A 17,337-nucleotide genomic window follows, 5' to 3' on the forward strand; every position below is an offset into this window, starting at 1 on the left:
CATCTAATGTCACCCTCATCTAGGCTCTTGTTTACTTTTCTCTTAAAATGTAATCTCCCCTAGGCCCTCCCCAACCCTCCCACCCCCCAGTGCTGCTCATCTGCTCATCCCTTGAGATGAATTTGATTTCAGTTTATCCCAACAATTGTTTAGGACTCTACTGAAATTCAGTCATACTGCTGGCATTGGAGGAGATAGTGCTCATAAGTTAAGGATGCCATCACGATTTATGTGCATGTGTGTCTCCAAGACAATCATTTGACTCTGGTCATATATAGAACCTTTCAGTATTGGGCTAGGTCAGGGTGGATGCGATTGTAATTTCTGGGCAACATTTATTCAAAGTGTTTGTGAAAAATTAAAATATCAGGTCTTTCATTTTGGATAGCTTATTTTTCCTTCCAAAGTCAAAGTAGGTAGAGAAATAGGAAGGGGAGAGGAAGAAGAGGAGAAGAGAGGAAAAAACAGGAGAGAGAAACAGAGACAGAGACAGAGAGAGAGAGAGAGAGAGAGAGAGAGAGAGTTATTTTAAATATAAAAAAGAAAACTAACAATACTAGTACATATAAAGTTCGGCTGCCATGGCTCAGTGGTTGAGCGTCGATATATGAACCAGGAGGTCATGGTTTGATTCCTGATCAGGGCACATGCAAGGGTTTGGAGCTCAATCCCTAGTGTGGGGCATGCAGGAGGCAGCCGATCCATGATTCTCTCTCATCATCAACGTTACTATCTCTCTACCCCCCTTCCTTCCTCTCTGAAATCAACAAAAATATATTTTAAAAAAAGAATACATTTAAATATAAGTATATTAAGTTTATGTGCATTAAGAATACACTTAAATGTGAGAAAGGATAATAAATTTGTTCAGATCATTTTTGCTGATTGTTTTATTTTGTTATTATTTTTTAAATCCTCACCCAAAGATATGTTTTTATTGATTTTAGAGAGAGAGTAAGGGAGAGAGAGAAACATCGATGTGAGAAAAAAACATGATCTGTTGCCTCCTGTATGCACTCTGATTGGAGATCAAACCCGCAACCCAGGTGTGTGCCTAACTGGGAATCGAACCCATAACCCTATGGTACACAGGACGACTCTCCAACCAACTGAGCCACCCAGCCAGAGTTGGCTGACAAGTTTAATTTAGATTTAGAATTTTAGTTTTTATTTTACTTTGAGGTTGGTAGACATCATTCCTTTTGGGACTTAATACCTTAAGGAAAGTGACCATCAATGAAATCACAAATAATGGAGGAAAAATATGATTCTGAGAAGGAATTGCCCTTGTGTACTCTCTTCACGGTTCGGTGACTTCCATGAGGCACCTCACTTCCTTGGCTTAGCCTCAGACCCTCCCCACAGACACACAGTTTCTATCTGCCCCCTCTCCTGTACAACTTCCAGCGGCACTGAGCACTGGATGTGTACTTGTGCAGGTCCCTGTCCCCCACCCCAGGACACTGCCCTCCTCATTGTCACTCCTCCTGCATGTTCACAGAACCACACTCTTAAAAACAGTACTTGTTATTCTGCTATCTTCCAGTAGAGAAAGCATTGCTAATGCTTTGTAGAAAATAATACAGTAAAAAAAAAAGCGAAATGAAGAAAATGAAAATTACCTGTAATACCCAACTCAGAAATAACCACTGCCAGCAATTTCAGGTGTCGTCTCATGTGGTATATACACATGGTTCTGTGTGTGCGCTGCGTGTGTGCTTGTGTGTGTGTGTACAGTTTTCCTCTCTTACAGGGGACGAAGCATAGCTTGTCCAAATTTGTGTCTCACTCAACACCTAGCACAGTAGAATGTGTGTGTGGTGATACTCTCCGAAGAGATGTGTTAAGTAAATGAATAAAAAGGCAGATTTAAATTTTCACTTTTTTTCCTACACAGTGACTTCTTAATTGCTTGAAAATAAAAAGTGCTGTCATTTTGTGCATGTGATGCCAAGGAATTAATTAGACTGATGTTCCCACAGAATTTATTCACCTTTCGACAAAATAAACTGCCTTTACCTTCTCACACGCCCCTCATCGCTGCATTTAACTTGCGCATGTGCCTGAGAAGGAAAAGGCTATTTGAATCGAGGTGTCTTTTCTTAAGCTACTAATCACAAGCAAGACTTCGAAAACATGCTCACATATGATGCTAGGACTGAAAACAGTTGTTTAGAAAAGTATCGTTGTATTAATTTTCTAACCAGCTCTTGACCCCAATCAGTAGTACCTGTTTCCTTATAACTGGATGACCACAAGATGCTACGTTTGGCATTAACAATGTACCCTCAATATTGTTAAGCCCTCATAAGGGAACTTGCTGGATCTATTTTCATAACTTAAATGAGGGGAGACACTTGTCTTTAGCAAAATTGACCTGGAGCCACAGTCATCGTGGTGTCCCTCCTGATTTTACTGTCATGGCACTGTGGCCAATGCAATTCACCACAGAAATTATTTGCATGGTGATTTGGAAAAGAGAAAAGGGCATTCTTTTTTTTTTTCTCCCCCCCCCCCAATCTTCTTTCCCACACAGAGGATGGTGAAGAGCTATTATTGTGATGATTATTTGATGTCCTGATGAAATATTAGAAACAAATTAAAAATAATTGGCTATGGGCCTCTTGGTTTTTTCAATCTGGGGGCAAACTTAGGGGGAAAGTGGAAAAGCCAGTGTGGTGTGGGGATGTTCCTGGGCAGCCATTGGGCCCAGAGGCAAGTGGCTGCCGTCCTAAAAATAACTGCATTTTTTTTCCATCAGAAAAAAGAAGTCCAACCACGCACTGCACTTTGTCCTCCAGTCCCTCTTTCTGCAGTTCAGGCCCGATAGTGGGTCATCAGGGTTCTTTGCCATAAAATGAAAAAGAAAAAAACAAACAAACTGACAGTATCTTGATTCTTCTCTGAATTTAAGCTGATAGTGCTGTTTTTGTTTTGTTTTTTTCCAACCATGTAAAAATTTTAGGTAGACTTAATAAGGGAGAACATAGTTTTGAAGTTGGTTGTGTCTAATGACAGAATGGTAAGAACTATAGCTTTCAGGGTGTGGGATGGGCACATGTGGGAAGGGATGCTGTTTCTCCATGAGCCCAGTGACCTTGACACTGAGACCAGTCTATGTAGTGGGGATCCAAAACCAAACAGGGACAATGTTTTTTTGTGAAAATCATATGAATTTACAGAGTGATGTGCTAATTCTGGGTTTGAGCTCTTTTTTTTCTTCTTTGTTAGTGAAAGCCCAATTATTAATGGACTGAAAATACTTCATTAATTTTCACTGAAAGTAGCAAAAGGAAATAATGTCTTGGAAAAGAGATACACGCGGGCAGTCACATGATCTGAGGGCTGCTCTGGCTTCTCTTCAGGAGGCAGTGGGGCGGCGAGGGCACCTCTCCCAGTGGCCGTCCCTTTCCTCCCATTTCCCAAGACGGGCAGCCTGGGAGCTTTGCACACGAATCCCCTGCCCCTGACGGAAGCCCTTTCTGGCGGCTCATTGATACCGGTGTTTATTCAGGAAAACTTCTGAAGCGTGGCAAGCATGAAAACACGGTATTAAATGTGGAAACTTTCATTTTCATCTCATTAAGAGGGCATGAATTGAATGCTAATTATAAAAGTGGAAGGAAATAAAAATGGCTGCCCCATGTCTTCCAATTAAACCAACATCACTATGGCTGCATTCATAAACATAGTATGTATTTAATGAAATGTGTTTAATAATTAACCTGGATCAGGTGTAAACGGCGTTAGGAAAAGATGGGTGGTGGTTTCCATAGCAGACCCGTTGTCAGAAGACCTCATTTGTGAGACTGCTTTGTAATACATTTTTAATAGTGTGTGTGTTGTCAGTGTTCAAATTGGTAAGTTAAATTTTTAAATGTTTGCAGTTCTCAACTCTGTGGCTCTGAAAACAGACTGACTTCCTCTCAAAAGTACAATCAAATAATTTCAAGTGACTTTTAAAGTCAGTGCATGTGATAAGCAACGTCGAACATCTCTCCCAGCCCCACATCTGCGTCCCAGTACCCAGACTTCAGTCTGGGTTGCGTCCTGGCTGCTGTCCCTGAGTGGGCTCCCCTGCGTCAGCTTCCAGGGAAGGTCAGAGGCCAGAGGTCAGGGTAGCGATGCTGGGGTCCACCGAGGGCAGCTGCAGCCAGGACATGCAGGCATCGCCAGCAAGCAGCCCTGAGCCTGCCGGTGCAGAGGCACCGTGGCCGTGGCCTTGCACAGTGCCCTCTGCTGAGCCTTCCCTTCCCTGGGAGCAGCCTCCTTCTGTTGCCAATATCGTGTCATGCTCAAACTGAAAACAAAAGATCAAAAGCTTACATGCAATGTCAGTGAGCGGGTCTCTCAAGTCCAGAAACCTCTGTTTATTATTTTAAGAAAACTGAGCTAATTTCTTTAAAGCAGGGCAGACAGGCGCCGCCTCCCTTCTCCGGATGATCCGTGTGGTTTCGCGTGACAGGCTGACGCTTGTCCCTTGGCAATGGGAGCGCTGAGTTTTAGCCACATGGATGTCTTTGTGAAGGTGATACATGCGGTCTGTCTGTCAGACAAATACCCCAACAAGTACAGGTATTTACCAAATTACCTTTAAACTTGCAGGTTTGAGGGGCCTTTTCAGCTAGACGTGGGAAGGCATGCTTGGCTCATTCACACAGAATCACTTAATGATAGTTAATATCGCCCTGTAATCTCTGCTGCTCCCATTTAATTGCAACTTTTTGAAGTCTGTCTGCACCCCTGGAGGACGGCGGATCCTTGGTCTCAGGCACGATTCAGGTGGTCCTGAGCTCACTGGGAAGCAGGGGGTCAGCTGAGAGCCATTCTCTGGGGAGCAGTGCCACGCCCCCTCTTGGAGGGCTTGCTTGGTTTCTCCTGGGACCAGCTACTTCCAAGTCTCCCCTGCAGAAGACTGACCTCTGGAAAAAGCCTGGCAATGGGCTTGGGGCTGCTTTGGGGGGAAAAGGACATTTTTTTTTTAGACCAAAACAGCAGCTTTTGAAAACCACACAATTCAAGATGAACTTGGTTAGAAATACAAACAAAATAATTGGAAAGTATTTAGTGCCCTTCATTGTGGGAGAGAATCAGAAGGTGAGATGATGGCTGTACTGTCCAGGTGACGGGTTTATATCTATTCTTTCCTTTCCTTTCCTTTCCTTTCCTTTCCTTTCCTTTCCTTTCCTTTCCTTTCCTTTCCTTTCCTTTCCTTTCCTTTCCTTTCCTTTCCTTTCCTTTCCTTTCCTTTCCTTCCCTTTTCTTTTCTTTCTTATCTTATCTTTTCTTTTCTTAACTCTTCTCTTCTTTTGTTTTTTTAAAACATTTAAAATATATTTTATTGATTTCAGAGAGGAAGGGAGAAGGAGAAAGAGATAGGAACATCAATGATGAGAGAGAATCATTGGCCGGCTATCTCCTTCATTCTCCAAAATGGGGGTCAAGCCCTCAACCAGAGCATATGGCCTGACCAGGAATCGAACTGTGACCTTCTCGTTCATAGGTCGATGCTCAACCACTGAGCCATGCTGACTGGCCTGTACATTTTTTTAGAAAGAGTTTCTCTCAGTGAACGGTCCCTTACCCCTGATGGCTGGCCTTTCTCTGTTCCTGCTAAGTAGTATGTCAGTGAAATTTGTTCCAAGTATCCTTCTCCCTAACTTATCCTGAAATAAGACAGTAAGAATCTAGGAAAATTCCTAGACAAGTGGAATGAAGAAATTGAGACAGCTGATTCAAACTGGCCTCATCTAGCACCTGACTCACCTTTTTCCTTCTCCCCGATACAACCAATCCTTTAAGCGTTAAGCCCTCATGACAATGAGGTTCTGATCACCATTAAATAATCTTAGGAACAAAGCCTAGGGTCTTTTGACCACAGAGACAGATTTTGATAAACTAGAGATAATATCTAGGCCTCTGTTGTGTTTCAGCTTTAGGACTAATAAAGTAGCAAAACCAGATAAAACTATACCATGGCTGGCATCAGGACCAGATGCAATGACCAATGACCTACTACCCTAGTGTCAACCAATCAGTAAAGACCCTAACCCTGACCCTATATTCTCATTTTGACAATCAGCATATTAAAGAACACACCTTGAAAGCTAATGAATATTCTATTGAGATTCCCATCTGAGAGCTGCCCCCAAAATTTCTGCCTTTAGAAAACAGATAAAAATGCTTAAGACAAAGGACCCAATGCCCGGTCTCTCTCTAGAGCATGCCCATGCCTTCCTTCTTCAGGTGTGTATCTTTGTTTTCTTTCTCCTAACCTCTAAGGGCCCTTCTTTTACTTCTGTAACTTGTTTCCTGAGTCCACACAGCCCAGCTGGCTCACTTCTTCTGAGTCTGTGACTGTCTCTCTAAAAGGCCAAGGCAGCATTCTGAGCAGCCCTCTCGAATTCTCTCTTTGAGCCTACTTTGGTTTGGCATGTTAAATAAACTTCCTCTTGCGTTAAAGTTCTTGGCTCTGAATTCTTTCTTTGCCGAACTCAGGAATCAAGAGCCCACATTACTGGTAACAGTCCACACTGAATTTCCTTTCTGGGCTACATAAATAAGCAAACACAAACAAAAACTAAATGTTTAAACATTTTTCAGCCCATCTTCTCTATATTGATTATAGACAGACTTAATGGCTAATAATTACTCCAAATACAAATTAAGAGACTCACCAGTATCATTTAACTTTTCTCTTAATTTCATAGATCAAATTGATATTTATATGCAATAATTTATTTTTTCATGTAATTGAAAGTACATTGCAGTATGGGTCCGCACATATCTGCTAGGAATATCAAGGTAATTTCATAAAGCTAGAGGTAATCTGACCTGTAAGAGCCGTCAGACACTGTAACCCAGAAAACTGGGAAATACAGTTTCAATCACAAATGTGGCGAGGTGGTGGCTAAGATTATGATAGAAGCCTTAATGTGTTGAATATTTTATTTGCCTTTTGAAGCAAAACGGTATGTAATTTTTAAAAGTGTGAACATATTATTCTCAGCAGACACATGGCTTAAGGGTTCCACTGGTTAGGGAATTATCTTAATTAAAAATATTTATATTGGCTGCCAAAAATTTCTAATGTTTTGGCTTTTCTTTTCTTTTCGTTGGGGTTACGGGTGAATTGTTTCTATTTACTTCCTTGGCTGGATCTAACCAATATTTCCACATAGAAAGTGACATTTACTCTCAACCACCTGTTTATTTGGCATTTGGTCTCTGAGGGATCCTTCTTTTTGCTCTCCTGGTTTAGAAAGTTATGTGGGAAAGAGGTCAGGAGGGATTGGGCAGCTGGATTTTAGCTCTGAACCTCAGGGCTCATGCCTGCCTGCTGCAGTCTTGTTTCCCAGGCATCCCCCCGTCAATGGAAGATGACATGGATTAGGTGCACACTATCTCCATGTGTTATTCCTCCTCTTTTATTACAAAATCCATACCAAACCCAGCTGGATTATCACATCCGAATAACTCTCAGTTGCTTCAGGTAGGTATGCAGCCACCTTACAATAATCTAGAAGGATAAGTACATGAATTAATTGGTTAAATGCGCTTGTGTCTCTGCACGTCCAGCAGGGCTTGACGAGACGCAAGGGCTGTCATGTGCAGTCCCCCTGCTGTGGAGCTGGGCGTTAATTCCACCCAGGCCATGGGCTGATTTTTGTCTTGTTTCTTTTTGTCTTGGAGATGACTGCCTGGACTTCAAAGGATGCTTTAAATTTGAATCTCTTCTCCATGGCAAAAGCCAGTGTTAAAAGACTGGGATTACAATGAAAATTCTGCAGTTAAATGCCTGAGCTCGTCTTCACACGAACTTCACAACAGTTAATGACATACATAAACCTATCAGCGTTTTCAAGACGAAGTGCTTTTAGAGTTTAGCCTGGGAAACCCACACACGTTATTTAACGACTAGCATAACGTGCTTTTATTTCCGTACCCTAAATGCTTCCAGAGGCCTATGGTCCCTGGTCCTGACAGTGTGTTGCTTCTGAAATAAACAGTTAATACAGATGGAGGTCCATCGTGAACAATGAGTGCCATGCTTACTTATTAGCTTCACATTCAGACTCACACCCTGGATCCGCATTCTTCTTGAATCAGATGCAAATGGTTGACCAATTTCTGAACAAAATCTTTCAGGGGTGAGTGCTTCCAAAGTTCTTGCCAGTACATGGATGAAGGGCTGAAAGCTAAGCATGAACATGTAATGATTTACGTGTTGGAATAACTTGTCCCATCAGATGCACACTACTGGCCCCCATCACCTGTCACTGATCACTGTGCACTGAGGGCATCTTCCTCCTAACCAGTCAGATCTCCGTTCATATCTTTGGGCTTTCAAAGAACCAGTTTCAATTTTTTTTATGGTAAGAGTGCTAACTTCAGGCTTCCTTTTGCCCATGTCCCTTCCCCTCTGACACCCACATTTTCACATACTGTCTCCTCAGACAGCCCTCTGCCCCTTGTGCAACCAGCTTCCTGTCGCTTGACCATATTGAGTCACAGCAATGCTGCAGTTATTTTGCACATCAACCAGTATGCATTTTGTCTGACTCAAAGGTCTTTAGAACTTTGCTGTATGTTTTGTTTTGTTCTGCTGTGTCGTATACATGTACATATGTGTATACACACACACATATCACTGAAGCTATGCCTCTGGTTATCTCAATGGCTTTTGTGAAATACTTGCTATGTGTCTGCTTGATTTCCTTAAGAATGAATCTAAAGATTAGTCCCTGTTCTTAAGACTTATTTCCTTGGACTCCTTTTCTGAAACTATTAGGGGGAAATTTGAAAGTTGAAAGTACTGTTATCATGCCTGGCCATTGTCTTTCTAGGGCCCATCCTGTAACAGCTCCATCACCTACACTTGCTCATCATGCTACACTTGCTCATCGCACTGCCTCTCCAGTCCAGCAACACAAAAGATTGCTCTGCTCAATCTTGAGCTTGGGTGCTGGCGGCTCGGGCTCTGTGGCTGACCATTCTCAGCTGCTCCTCGTCCCCAGTAATTAGCCTGTGATGGCTGCTGCCTCTTGTGGCTTTTCCTGTGAGAGACATTTGACACAGCAGACATCAGAGGGATTTTTCAGGAGGCTCTTGTGGCGTCCGAATGGCTCTTAATTAACCACTTAGGTATCCTCCTTCACTCCCCTGCTTGGCACTTTCCAAATGGTAGGGGTTGCACTGTGGATCTAAACTCCGGGGGAAGCATGCTATCAAAAGATCTTGTAAATGAAGGCTTGTGTAAATTATTTTTAATGATTCCCTCCTGGCACATCATTATGTTTGTAGCTACACACAGGCACTTCAGAGATGGCTCGTTCTCCGCGAGGTCAGCTGCAGGACCACCATAACTAGCTGCAGTCAGTAAATGGCTTATTAATTAGCGCAGTGATTTTACATTGCTAAGAGCTCTGATGTATGGAGCTGGAATTGTAATTGTGTGGAATCGAAATAATAAGCCATCTCCGGGCTCCTCATGCAAATTGGCATATTATAAAATCATTACCTATCTAAACACTGAGTTTTAATAAGAATTACAATGATGAATTTTATGATAATTGACACTCAAATTTTAATCTCTTGGATTTTTATCATTTTGGTGGTTAAAGTGTGTTTCTAATTAAATGTTGCTTAAAATGCAAAGGATTGTTCAACAATCCTATTCTGTTCTTTTAGTTCAAATTAGGTTATTCTCTTTGGTCACAGGAAATAGGCCTTCTTAGTAATAGATATGTGACATTATGTAACACTTGTACAGTAAGATGTTTAATCATCACTTTTTTTTAAACCAGTGTGATTTTGATGACGATATAGTGTCAACTATGAGACAAAGAAACCTAAATGTCTTTGGACTTGATTCCCATAGTATGAGTGATGTGCGGTTAAAAGTAAAAATCAAGGAGAAATATTACATCTCTATGGGAACACGTGATTTGGGGTGCAGGTTGGATTTGTAATAATTATGGCTTCAGTAACACAGTTTCATCTTTTAAAGCCTATGAAATGCAATTTAGTTTTAATGTACTGATTTAAAATCCCTAATACTGTGATTTATGTATGACTATCCTTTCAAAAACAAACCCTAACAGGCAAAAGAAACGTTTTAAAGCAACGTTTTAATTTGATGTGGAATAAACAACTCTGTGTGTTATCACTCTTGCATTGTTAAAAATAACCCAGGAACTCCCATAATAGCCACCCCATGTTCTGACTAGAATTATCATGCTGTTTTCTTAAAGCCGAATCCAGTTTGGGCCTGGAAGAAGTATTTCCTGTCTTTTATGATGCTGAATGTATCACCAAGAACATAGAAAACTTAGCATGTGATTTAATATTAGATCGAGGGTCCTAAAAAAATTACTGGATTTAAAAAATAAAATCTTTTTTTTTTGAAAAATCAGTGTTTTAGCTTTTGAAAGTGATGATGCACAATTGGCTCGGGATCATTTTACAAGTGCGTTGCAGACGAAATGAAGATATTTAACATGATGCACTCCTGCTAATCCCCTGGAGAGGCCCTGAGGATCTCACTGGAGATGTGAACAGGGCCAGCTCTACCTCCCGCTGCCTGGAAGCCAGAGTGTGTCTGGGCCCCTGGAATCAGCAGGGTGAGGCTACGGAGACCTAGGGGGTTCTTTGTGAGTGAGCTCATCATCTATAAATGACTCATGTAGTGGCCTGAAGAGCTGGAGAGAACCTGTGGACCTCGTCCAGCACAGCAGGGCTGGCTTTCCTCTCCTGTCCCCTCCAGGATCTGGCCTCACCCATGCCACCGCTCTGTGCCTGAAGCTGCTGTGGGGCTCCATTCCCACAAGTGCTAAAGGCACCTCTTCCATGAACCACCATGGCACCTGATCGACTCACCTGATCAATAGCGGGGGTCACACAGTCACTTGCCCAGGTAAGGCATCTATTTGAACCTGGAGTAAAACATTTTAAATGCATACAGCAAAACTGCAGCCTTCCCATCCCATTCCAGCAGTGATTTTGTTGTTTTTTTTTTTAAAATATATTTTATTGATTTTTTTACAGAGAGGAAGGGGGAGGGATAGAGAGTTAGAAACATCGATGAGAGAGAAACATCGATCAGCTGCCTCCTGCACACCCCCTACTGGGGACGTGCCCGCAACCAAGGTACATGCCCTTGACTGGAATCGAACCTGGGACCCTTGAGTCTGCAGGCCGATGCTCTATCTACTGAGCCAAACCAGTCAGGGCTCCAGCAGTGCCTTTGGCCCTGGCCCTTATGCCATGCACCCCGCACACCTCAGGAATGGTGGTTTGGGGCTGCCGTGATAAAGTGCCAAAACTGGGCAGCTCAAATAGTAGAAATTTACTCTCCTAGCTCTGGGTGCCAGAAGTCTGAAATCAAGGTGTCAAAAAGCCACACTGTCTCCAAAGCCTCTAAAGGAGGGTTCTTCCAGCCTCTCCCAGCACCTGGCACCTGTTGTAAGTTCTGGTGATCTTTGGCTTAACACATCACTCCAGTGTTTACCTTCACCCTCATGCTGTGCTCTCTCCTGTGTCTGTGCCCAAATTTCCCTTACCAGTCATTGAGTTAAGACCCACTTGAATCAAGACAACCTCAGGTAAACATAGTTAATTATATCTGCAAAGATCGTACTTCCAAATAAAGTCACCTCTGAGGTTCTGGGTGGACATGAGCTTTGGAGCAACACCAGTCAACTGACTAAGCTACCTATTCAAGGAAGAGGAGGGTACAGGCACTTAAGCTAGTACCATTTTCCTCAGTGTTGTATGAGGAAAGCAGGGGCCTTTTGCAAGCTCACTCCACCAAACACACGGGCTTACTATCTTCCTCTTACTGACAAAAACAGGCTCACAGCACAAGGTGATTTTTGAGTAGTGACTCTCAAACCAAATTGTTAATATATATTATATCTGTAATATATATTATATTTATGTACTTGTTCATTATGAGTAATTTCCTTACATAATGATGAAATGTCCCACAGTCAGTGGCTGGCAGGCTGCAGACCCAGGGGCTGGTGATGCGGTTCTGGTCTAAGACGATGGGCAGGAGAAGAACTGCATCCCAGCTCAGCAGTCATGCAGAAGAAAGGGCAGATTCTCTCTCACTCTGTCCCTTGTTCTTTTCAGATGCTCAGGGGATTGGAAGATAATGCCCACATTGGGGAGGGCCATCTGCTTTACCGACTCCACCAATTCAAATGCTAATCTCATCTGGAAATACCCCACAGACAATCCATGATAACATTTAGCCAAATAATCTGGGTGACCCCTGGCCCAGTTAAGTTGACTCATGCATGGACCATCACAGCCCTAGGGCACTAGCTGGTCAAAATAGTCACAGGCTTAACTGACATCACACCCCTCAGATCTGGAAACTTCTCACCCCTATGATGAGCCAAAAAGGAGACCCCCTCAGAGCTGCAGGCTCTCAGACCTGTTACTTGTTAACACTGGGCCTTGGCCTCCCCATCTGAGCTCTCTTGTGGGTAGTAGAAGACAAGGAAGGCTGCACAGGGTTGTCCCAGCCTGTGCAGGTGGGAGCATGGTATGTGCCCACAGTCATATCCTGGTGGTTACTCAGGCTGCCTCTACCCTCCCTGCCCAGCCCAGACTATCCCCTGGCCTCTATGCTCTGGGCCATGTTATCTATCATTGAATGTTTTCCATGAACCACAACCTCAGCAATCCATGCTCAGTCTCTGACTTCTGTTTCTAACTCCTGACAGGCCACTGGAAACCAATTCTGGTTTCTCCTGTCCCTCAGCCTCCTGGCTCTGAACGTGTAGCTATCAGCACATGTCTCCCTGGTTTTGTACACATAATCTAACATTTGAAAGTGAAATGATGTACATATAACAGAATGACTGTGGTAATTACATACCTGTTTCTGACTTCATAGGCAGATAAACAGGTCTTAAGGATTATTATATGTAATCAAAGCTAACTTGGAATAGTTGCTCATTGCATGATTCCATTTGGAATAAGTTTCTAAAACTAGTAACCAACCATTGGAGAAAAGGCATTCTGTTTCTATGTCATCAACATAGAGATGCTAAGTTTTAAAACTGTGAGATAATTCTGATCATCAGGTAACAGAGCTGGTGAGTTGAGACTGCTGGTTGCCCCTAAATAACATTCTCTTCTCTTTTAGTAATGGAACATTGTTTCTGTTCTGGGAGGCAAGGCCAAAAGATAAAAGACTACACTTCCCAGGCTCCTTTGCAGCATGATGTGGCCAATCAGATATAAGGGTAGATGTTCCCGGGCTTCTGGAAAGTTGCCTATGAATTAACTCATGTCAGACCCAGACCACATCTATCTCTTCAAGCACCATTTTTTTTCTAGTCTTTGCTGCTGGCAATGGAAAACAATATTGAGCTGCAACAATCTCTTTTCCAACAGCTCTACCTGAACTGAAGAGTCTGAGGAGTCTGTAGAGTTTCACTGCCCAACGTTTTTATAGATATTCACTTAGGTGGACTTTGTGGGTGTTTCTGTCACTATACAGTATGCAATGGGACATGGAGAAAGGGAGGAGTGAATTGGGCACTTTTCCCCAATCATCTGTAACAGAATCTCAGTCATTGTGTGTGTGTGTGTGTGTGTGTGTGTGTGTGTGTGTGAAGGGAAGGGGCGGGGGGGGGGGTGCGGGGGGGGGTGGGCTCTGGGCCTCCTCTCCACTCTCAGTCCCTGGGGCTGGTACTGCCTCCTAAGAGTCATCTGAGGTCAAGGAACCCAGGTGTGGCCAGATAGGTTTTCCATCCCCCTGGCAATGGCTCATCCAATAAGGGTCAGTCAAATGGCTTGCTGGAATATGACAGAGAGACTTCTTTCCAGCTCAAGGCATTCACTTCTCAAAATGATCCATTATCTTCTTTCCCCCAATCTTGATTATGTGGAGAATGGTGTCACTATGCTGTTCCTTGAGCTGAAACACAAGAGTTCTGGACTTGTCCCTCTCCATCACCTTGCACAGAGTCCAGCATTGGGCATGTAGCTTTGCCTCCTCAATATCTGCGGATCCATTTCCTTTTTGACACCTCCCCGGCCCTCACCTTAGTTGGTGCTGATTTGTCTCTCACCTGGGCAATGGCCCAGGCCTCCTAATGGATGACCCTTCATGGTTGATCATTCTGCAGTCAGGTGAGTAACACAGTGGGTCAAATTACCCCCATTTAAAAACTTTTCATAAAGGCCCAATGCCACAGCTCGTTCAATCCCTGTCCCTACCTACCTTCTCTTTGGGTGAGTCACGTAGTCACCCATTTGGCTTTGAGTTCTTTAATTACCCCGTTTGTACTTTCTGCTTCCTCTTCCCGAAGGCTGTATCTTCCAGCTTTACCTTCTCGATTCTTATTCAGACATCAGCTTCTGTCATCTTTCCTCCATCACTATGCTGTCCTCAGTTTCCAGACCAGGACAATCCCTTCTAATAATACTTTAATCACAGCTGTCATTCATACGTTTTATGTGATTCTTAAAGTTACATAAGCTCAGACAGGTCTTCATCACTAGCTGGGATGCTCACAAAGACAGAACTAAGCTTGACTCACCCATCATTGTGTCTCAAATTCTCAGCTCAAGGCCCAACATGTGGATACTTAATTATTTATTGGATGAATAAACAAAGAAAAATATCACCAAAAACACTCTCTAAAAATGCTTTTTCTAGTATTTAGGAATCTCAAAAATATGAGCTGTACCATCAAGTTTCTTCTTTCTCCACATCTCGTACATCTACTGTTTTCCACCGAGAATGACATTCAGCCATTTGTGGCTATTTCATTGATATCTTTTCATGATGTATTTCACATTATATTTTTATTTTAAGAAGGACCAACCACAAGCTTATTTGACAAGCTTGGAAGAGAAAAGAAAAAAGCATTGCCCTTCATTATAAACTAAAAGAAATACTTTCTTTTTCCTGTTGTAGAACTTGCTTTCAACAAAGTGATATTATTACACCAAAACCAGATCATCTACCAAATCTGTGTCACAGATTCTGTGCCTTGAGGTCCATCCTACACACATCTAGTGATAGCTTTTCAAATACTGTCTGCACGGAGCTCTGAGTTCTGGGTATGTGTGCAGCATTTCCTAGACTGCAACCCACATCTGCCCATTCCGTCCGCCCAGTGGACCATCATAACACACAAGCATGATGTTTTCTTGGTATGGCTGAAATGAGACTTATGACCCATCATCCATCATCTTCCCGTCATACTTTTGTGTGTTGTCTACTCAATCCCCAGGACGCTGGAGAGCACGGAGCAAATCCCCGTGTAAGTTCTTGACCAGCTGCCGAGGTGTCCGACTGAAGAGGTCATTGTGCTTCTTCTGGCTGCATCTACAGCTCTTGTGCATTTTCAGTCAAGCATAATACAGGCTCAGCATCCCCCAAAGCATTCCCTGCTTCTCTGCTCCTAACCTTTCTAGCAGGTGTTGTTCTGAGACCATCCCGACACAGGAGAACCCTGGGTAAAACAAGGTTTAAGGAAATTGTAAGCAATACAGGAGCTTGCTATGTATTCCCAACAGAAGGTTATTAAGTTTCATGTTATAAGGGGAAAACACACTTGAATGTTTTTTTGTTTTAAAATAAAATCCCACGTGGTTTAAATTATAACGCCATGGCAGCTCAGGGTCCATTCAGCTTTGGACATTAAACCCCATTCTTCAGGGGTATGCATGATAGAATATTGTAAGCAATTTTTGAGTTTATTATTTTTAGCCCTAGAATAATTTTTTAAAAGGGGATCTTTAAAAAAAAAAATCTCAGCATGTTGGCGTGTGGAGGAGGAAGGAGGAAGCATGACAGTCGTTCATCTGGGAGGACTAACTCACAGCCCAGAGTTTCACATCTCTTCATGCAGGGCCTTCTTCCCTCTGAGCACCCACACATGTAGCACAAGGGCCAAGGAGGGTCTACTTACCAGCAACCGTGAAAGTTACTAGTAAAGGCACACACCGTATGACCCTAGGCTTGACCAGGACAAGAGCTTGGGAACCTCCCAGCATTAGTGTGGACTCAGGATTGAGGCATCATTCACTTCCAGCCGAGCCTTGGTCATCTATTGGTCTAAGAGTTTTCTACTGTATCAGAGGTCTTCAATTACACCAGGGGGTCATCTGCACCAGGGAGTTATCTACTGTGCCAGGGGTCATTTACTGGTCCAAGGGGTCATCTACCATGCCAGGGTCATCTATACCAGGGGGTCATATACTGGACCAAGATCATTTATGCACCAGGAGGCCATTTACTGTGCCAGGAGTCATCTACTGGACCAGGGGCCACCTGCTCATCTAGGGGGTCATCTGGCTTGGTTGCTATCTTATCAGAAGTGTAGAGCAAAGGCAGAGTTATATAGCACCTGTGCCTGAAAATGACTGCTCTTTGAATGTCCATGGCCACCTCCAATGACACCCCATACTTACAAACAGTCCTCCACATTGATCTCCCTTTATGTCCCTGACACCTGGCAAGCAATGAGGGTCCCCATTCATTGGTGACTGGGCCTCTGTGGGGCCTGGTGCCCCTGGCAGGTTGAAGCCTCTTGCAGAATGCACAGCTGTCCACCCATGTTCCCTGCAGTCCTTATCATTCCTGAAATGGGAATATCCCCTGGTCATTGAGTTTCACATACATACAGTGTTGTGTGTAACTCAGTTTGATAGAAAATAAGTTTGAGCATTAATCTATTTTCAAAGGGGAAAAAAATCCAATTTTGCCGTGTTTTAGATCACGTTATCCATTTTTCAAATAAACTTGGGGATTAGAATAAATTAGAAAGATGATGAACATAGAAGATCATTTTAAAAAATGGAATGAAGGGGAAAAAAAATCTTGAGTGTTATGAAAACTTTTCCAAATATGTAATTTATGAAATGCAAGTAAATGGATGAGTAAATTTTATTTATTTTTAAATTTATGCATCCAATGGCAAACTTGGCTTGCAGGAAGTCACAAACTGGTCATTACAAGCATGAAGACTGAAATTAGAATTCCTGCTTTTTCAGGGCTGTCTCTACTTGGATCCAGCAAGCTTGGCTTTAAGTATACTTTTAATGTTTACTGTTGTTTTAAATGGTTATTAATTTTATTATTAATTTTTGTTTGCCTGTGCAGTGCTGCCCTGAGAAACTCTCTTTTCCAACTTATATCCTTTGTTGGAGAGCTTGCAGGTCTTTTGAGTCCTATGTAGGGAGTCATTGTTCTTAGAAAAGCTTCATAACAGAACTTTGAAATTCTGCACAGGCTGTGAAAAGGTGTCCGGTATGATATATTCTTATAAGCAAAAGACTTGGAGACAGTGTCTTTTCCTAGGCAAC

The sequence above is a fragment of the Myotis daubentonii genome, chromosome 4 (assembly GCF_963259705.1).
Source record: "Myotis daubentonii chromosome 4, mMyoDau2.1, whole genome shotgun sequence".
NCBI lineage: Eukaryota > Metazoa > Chordata > Mammalia > Chiroptera > Vespertilionidae > Myotis > Myotis daubentonii.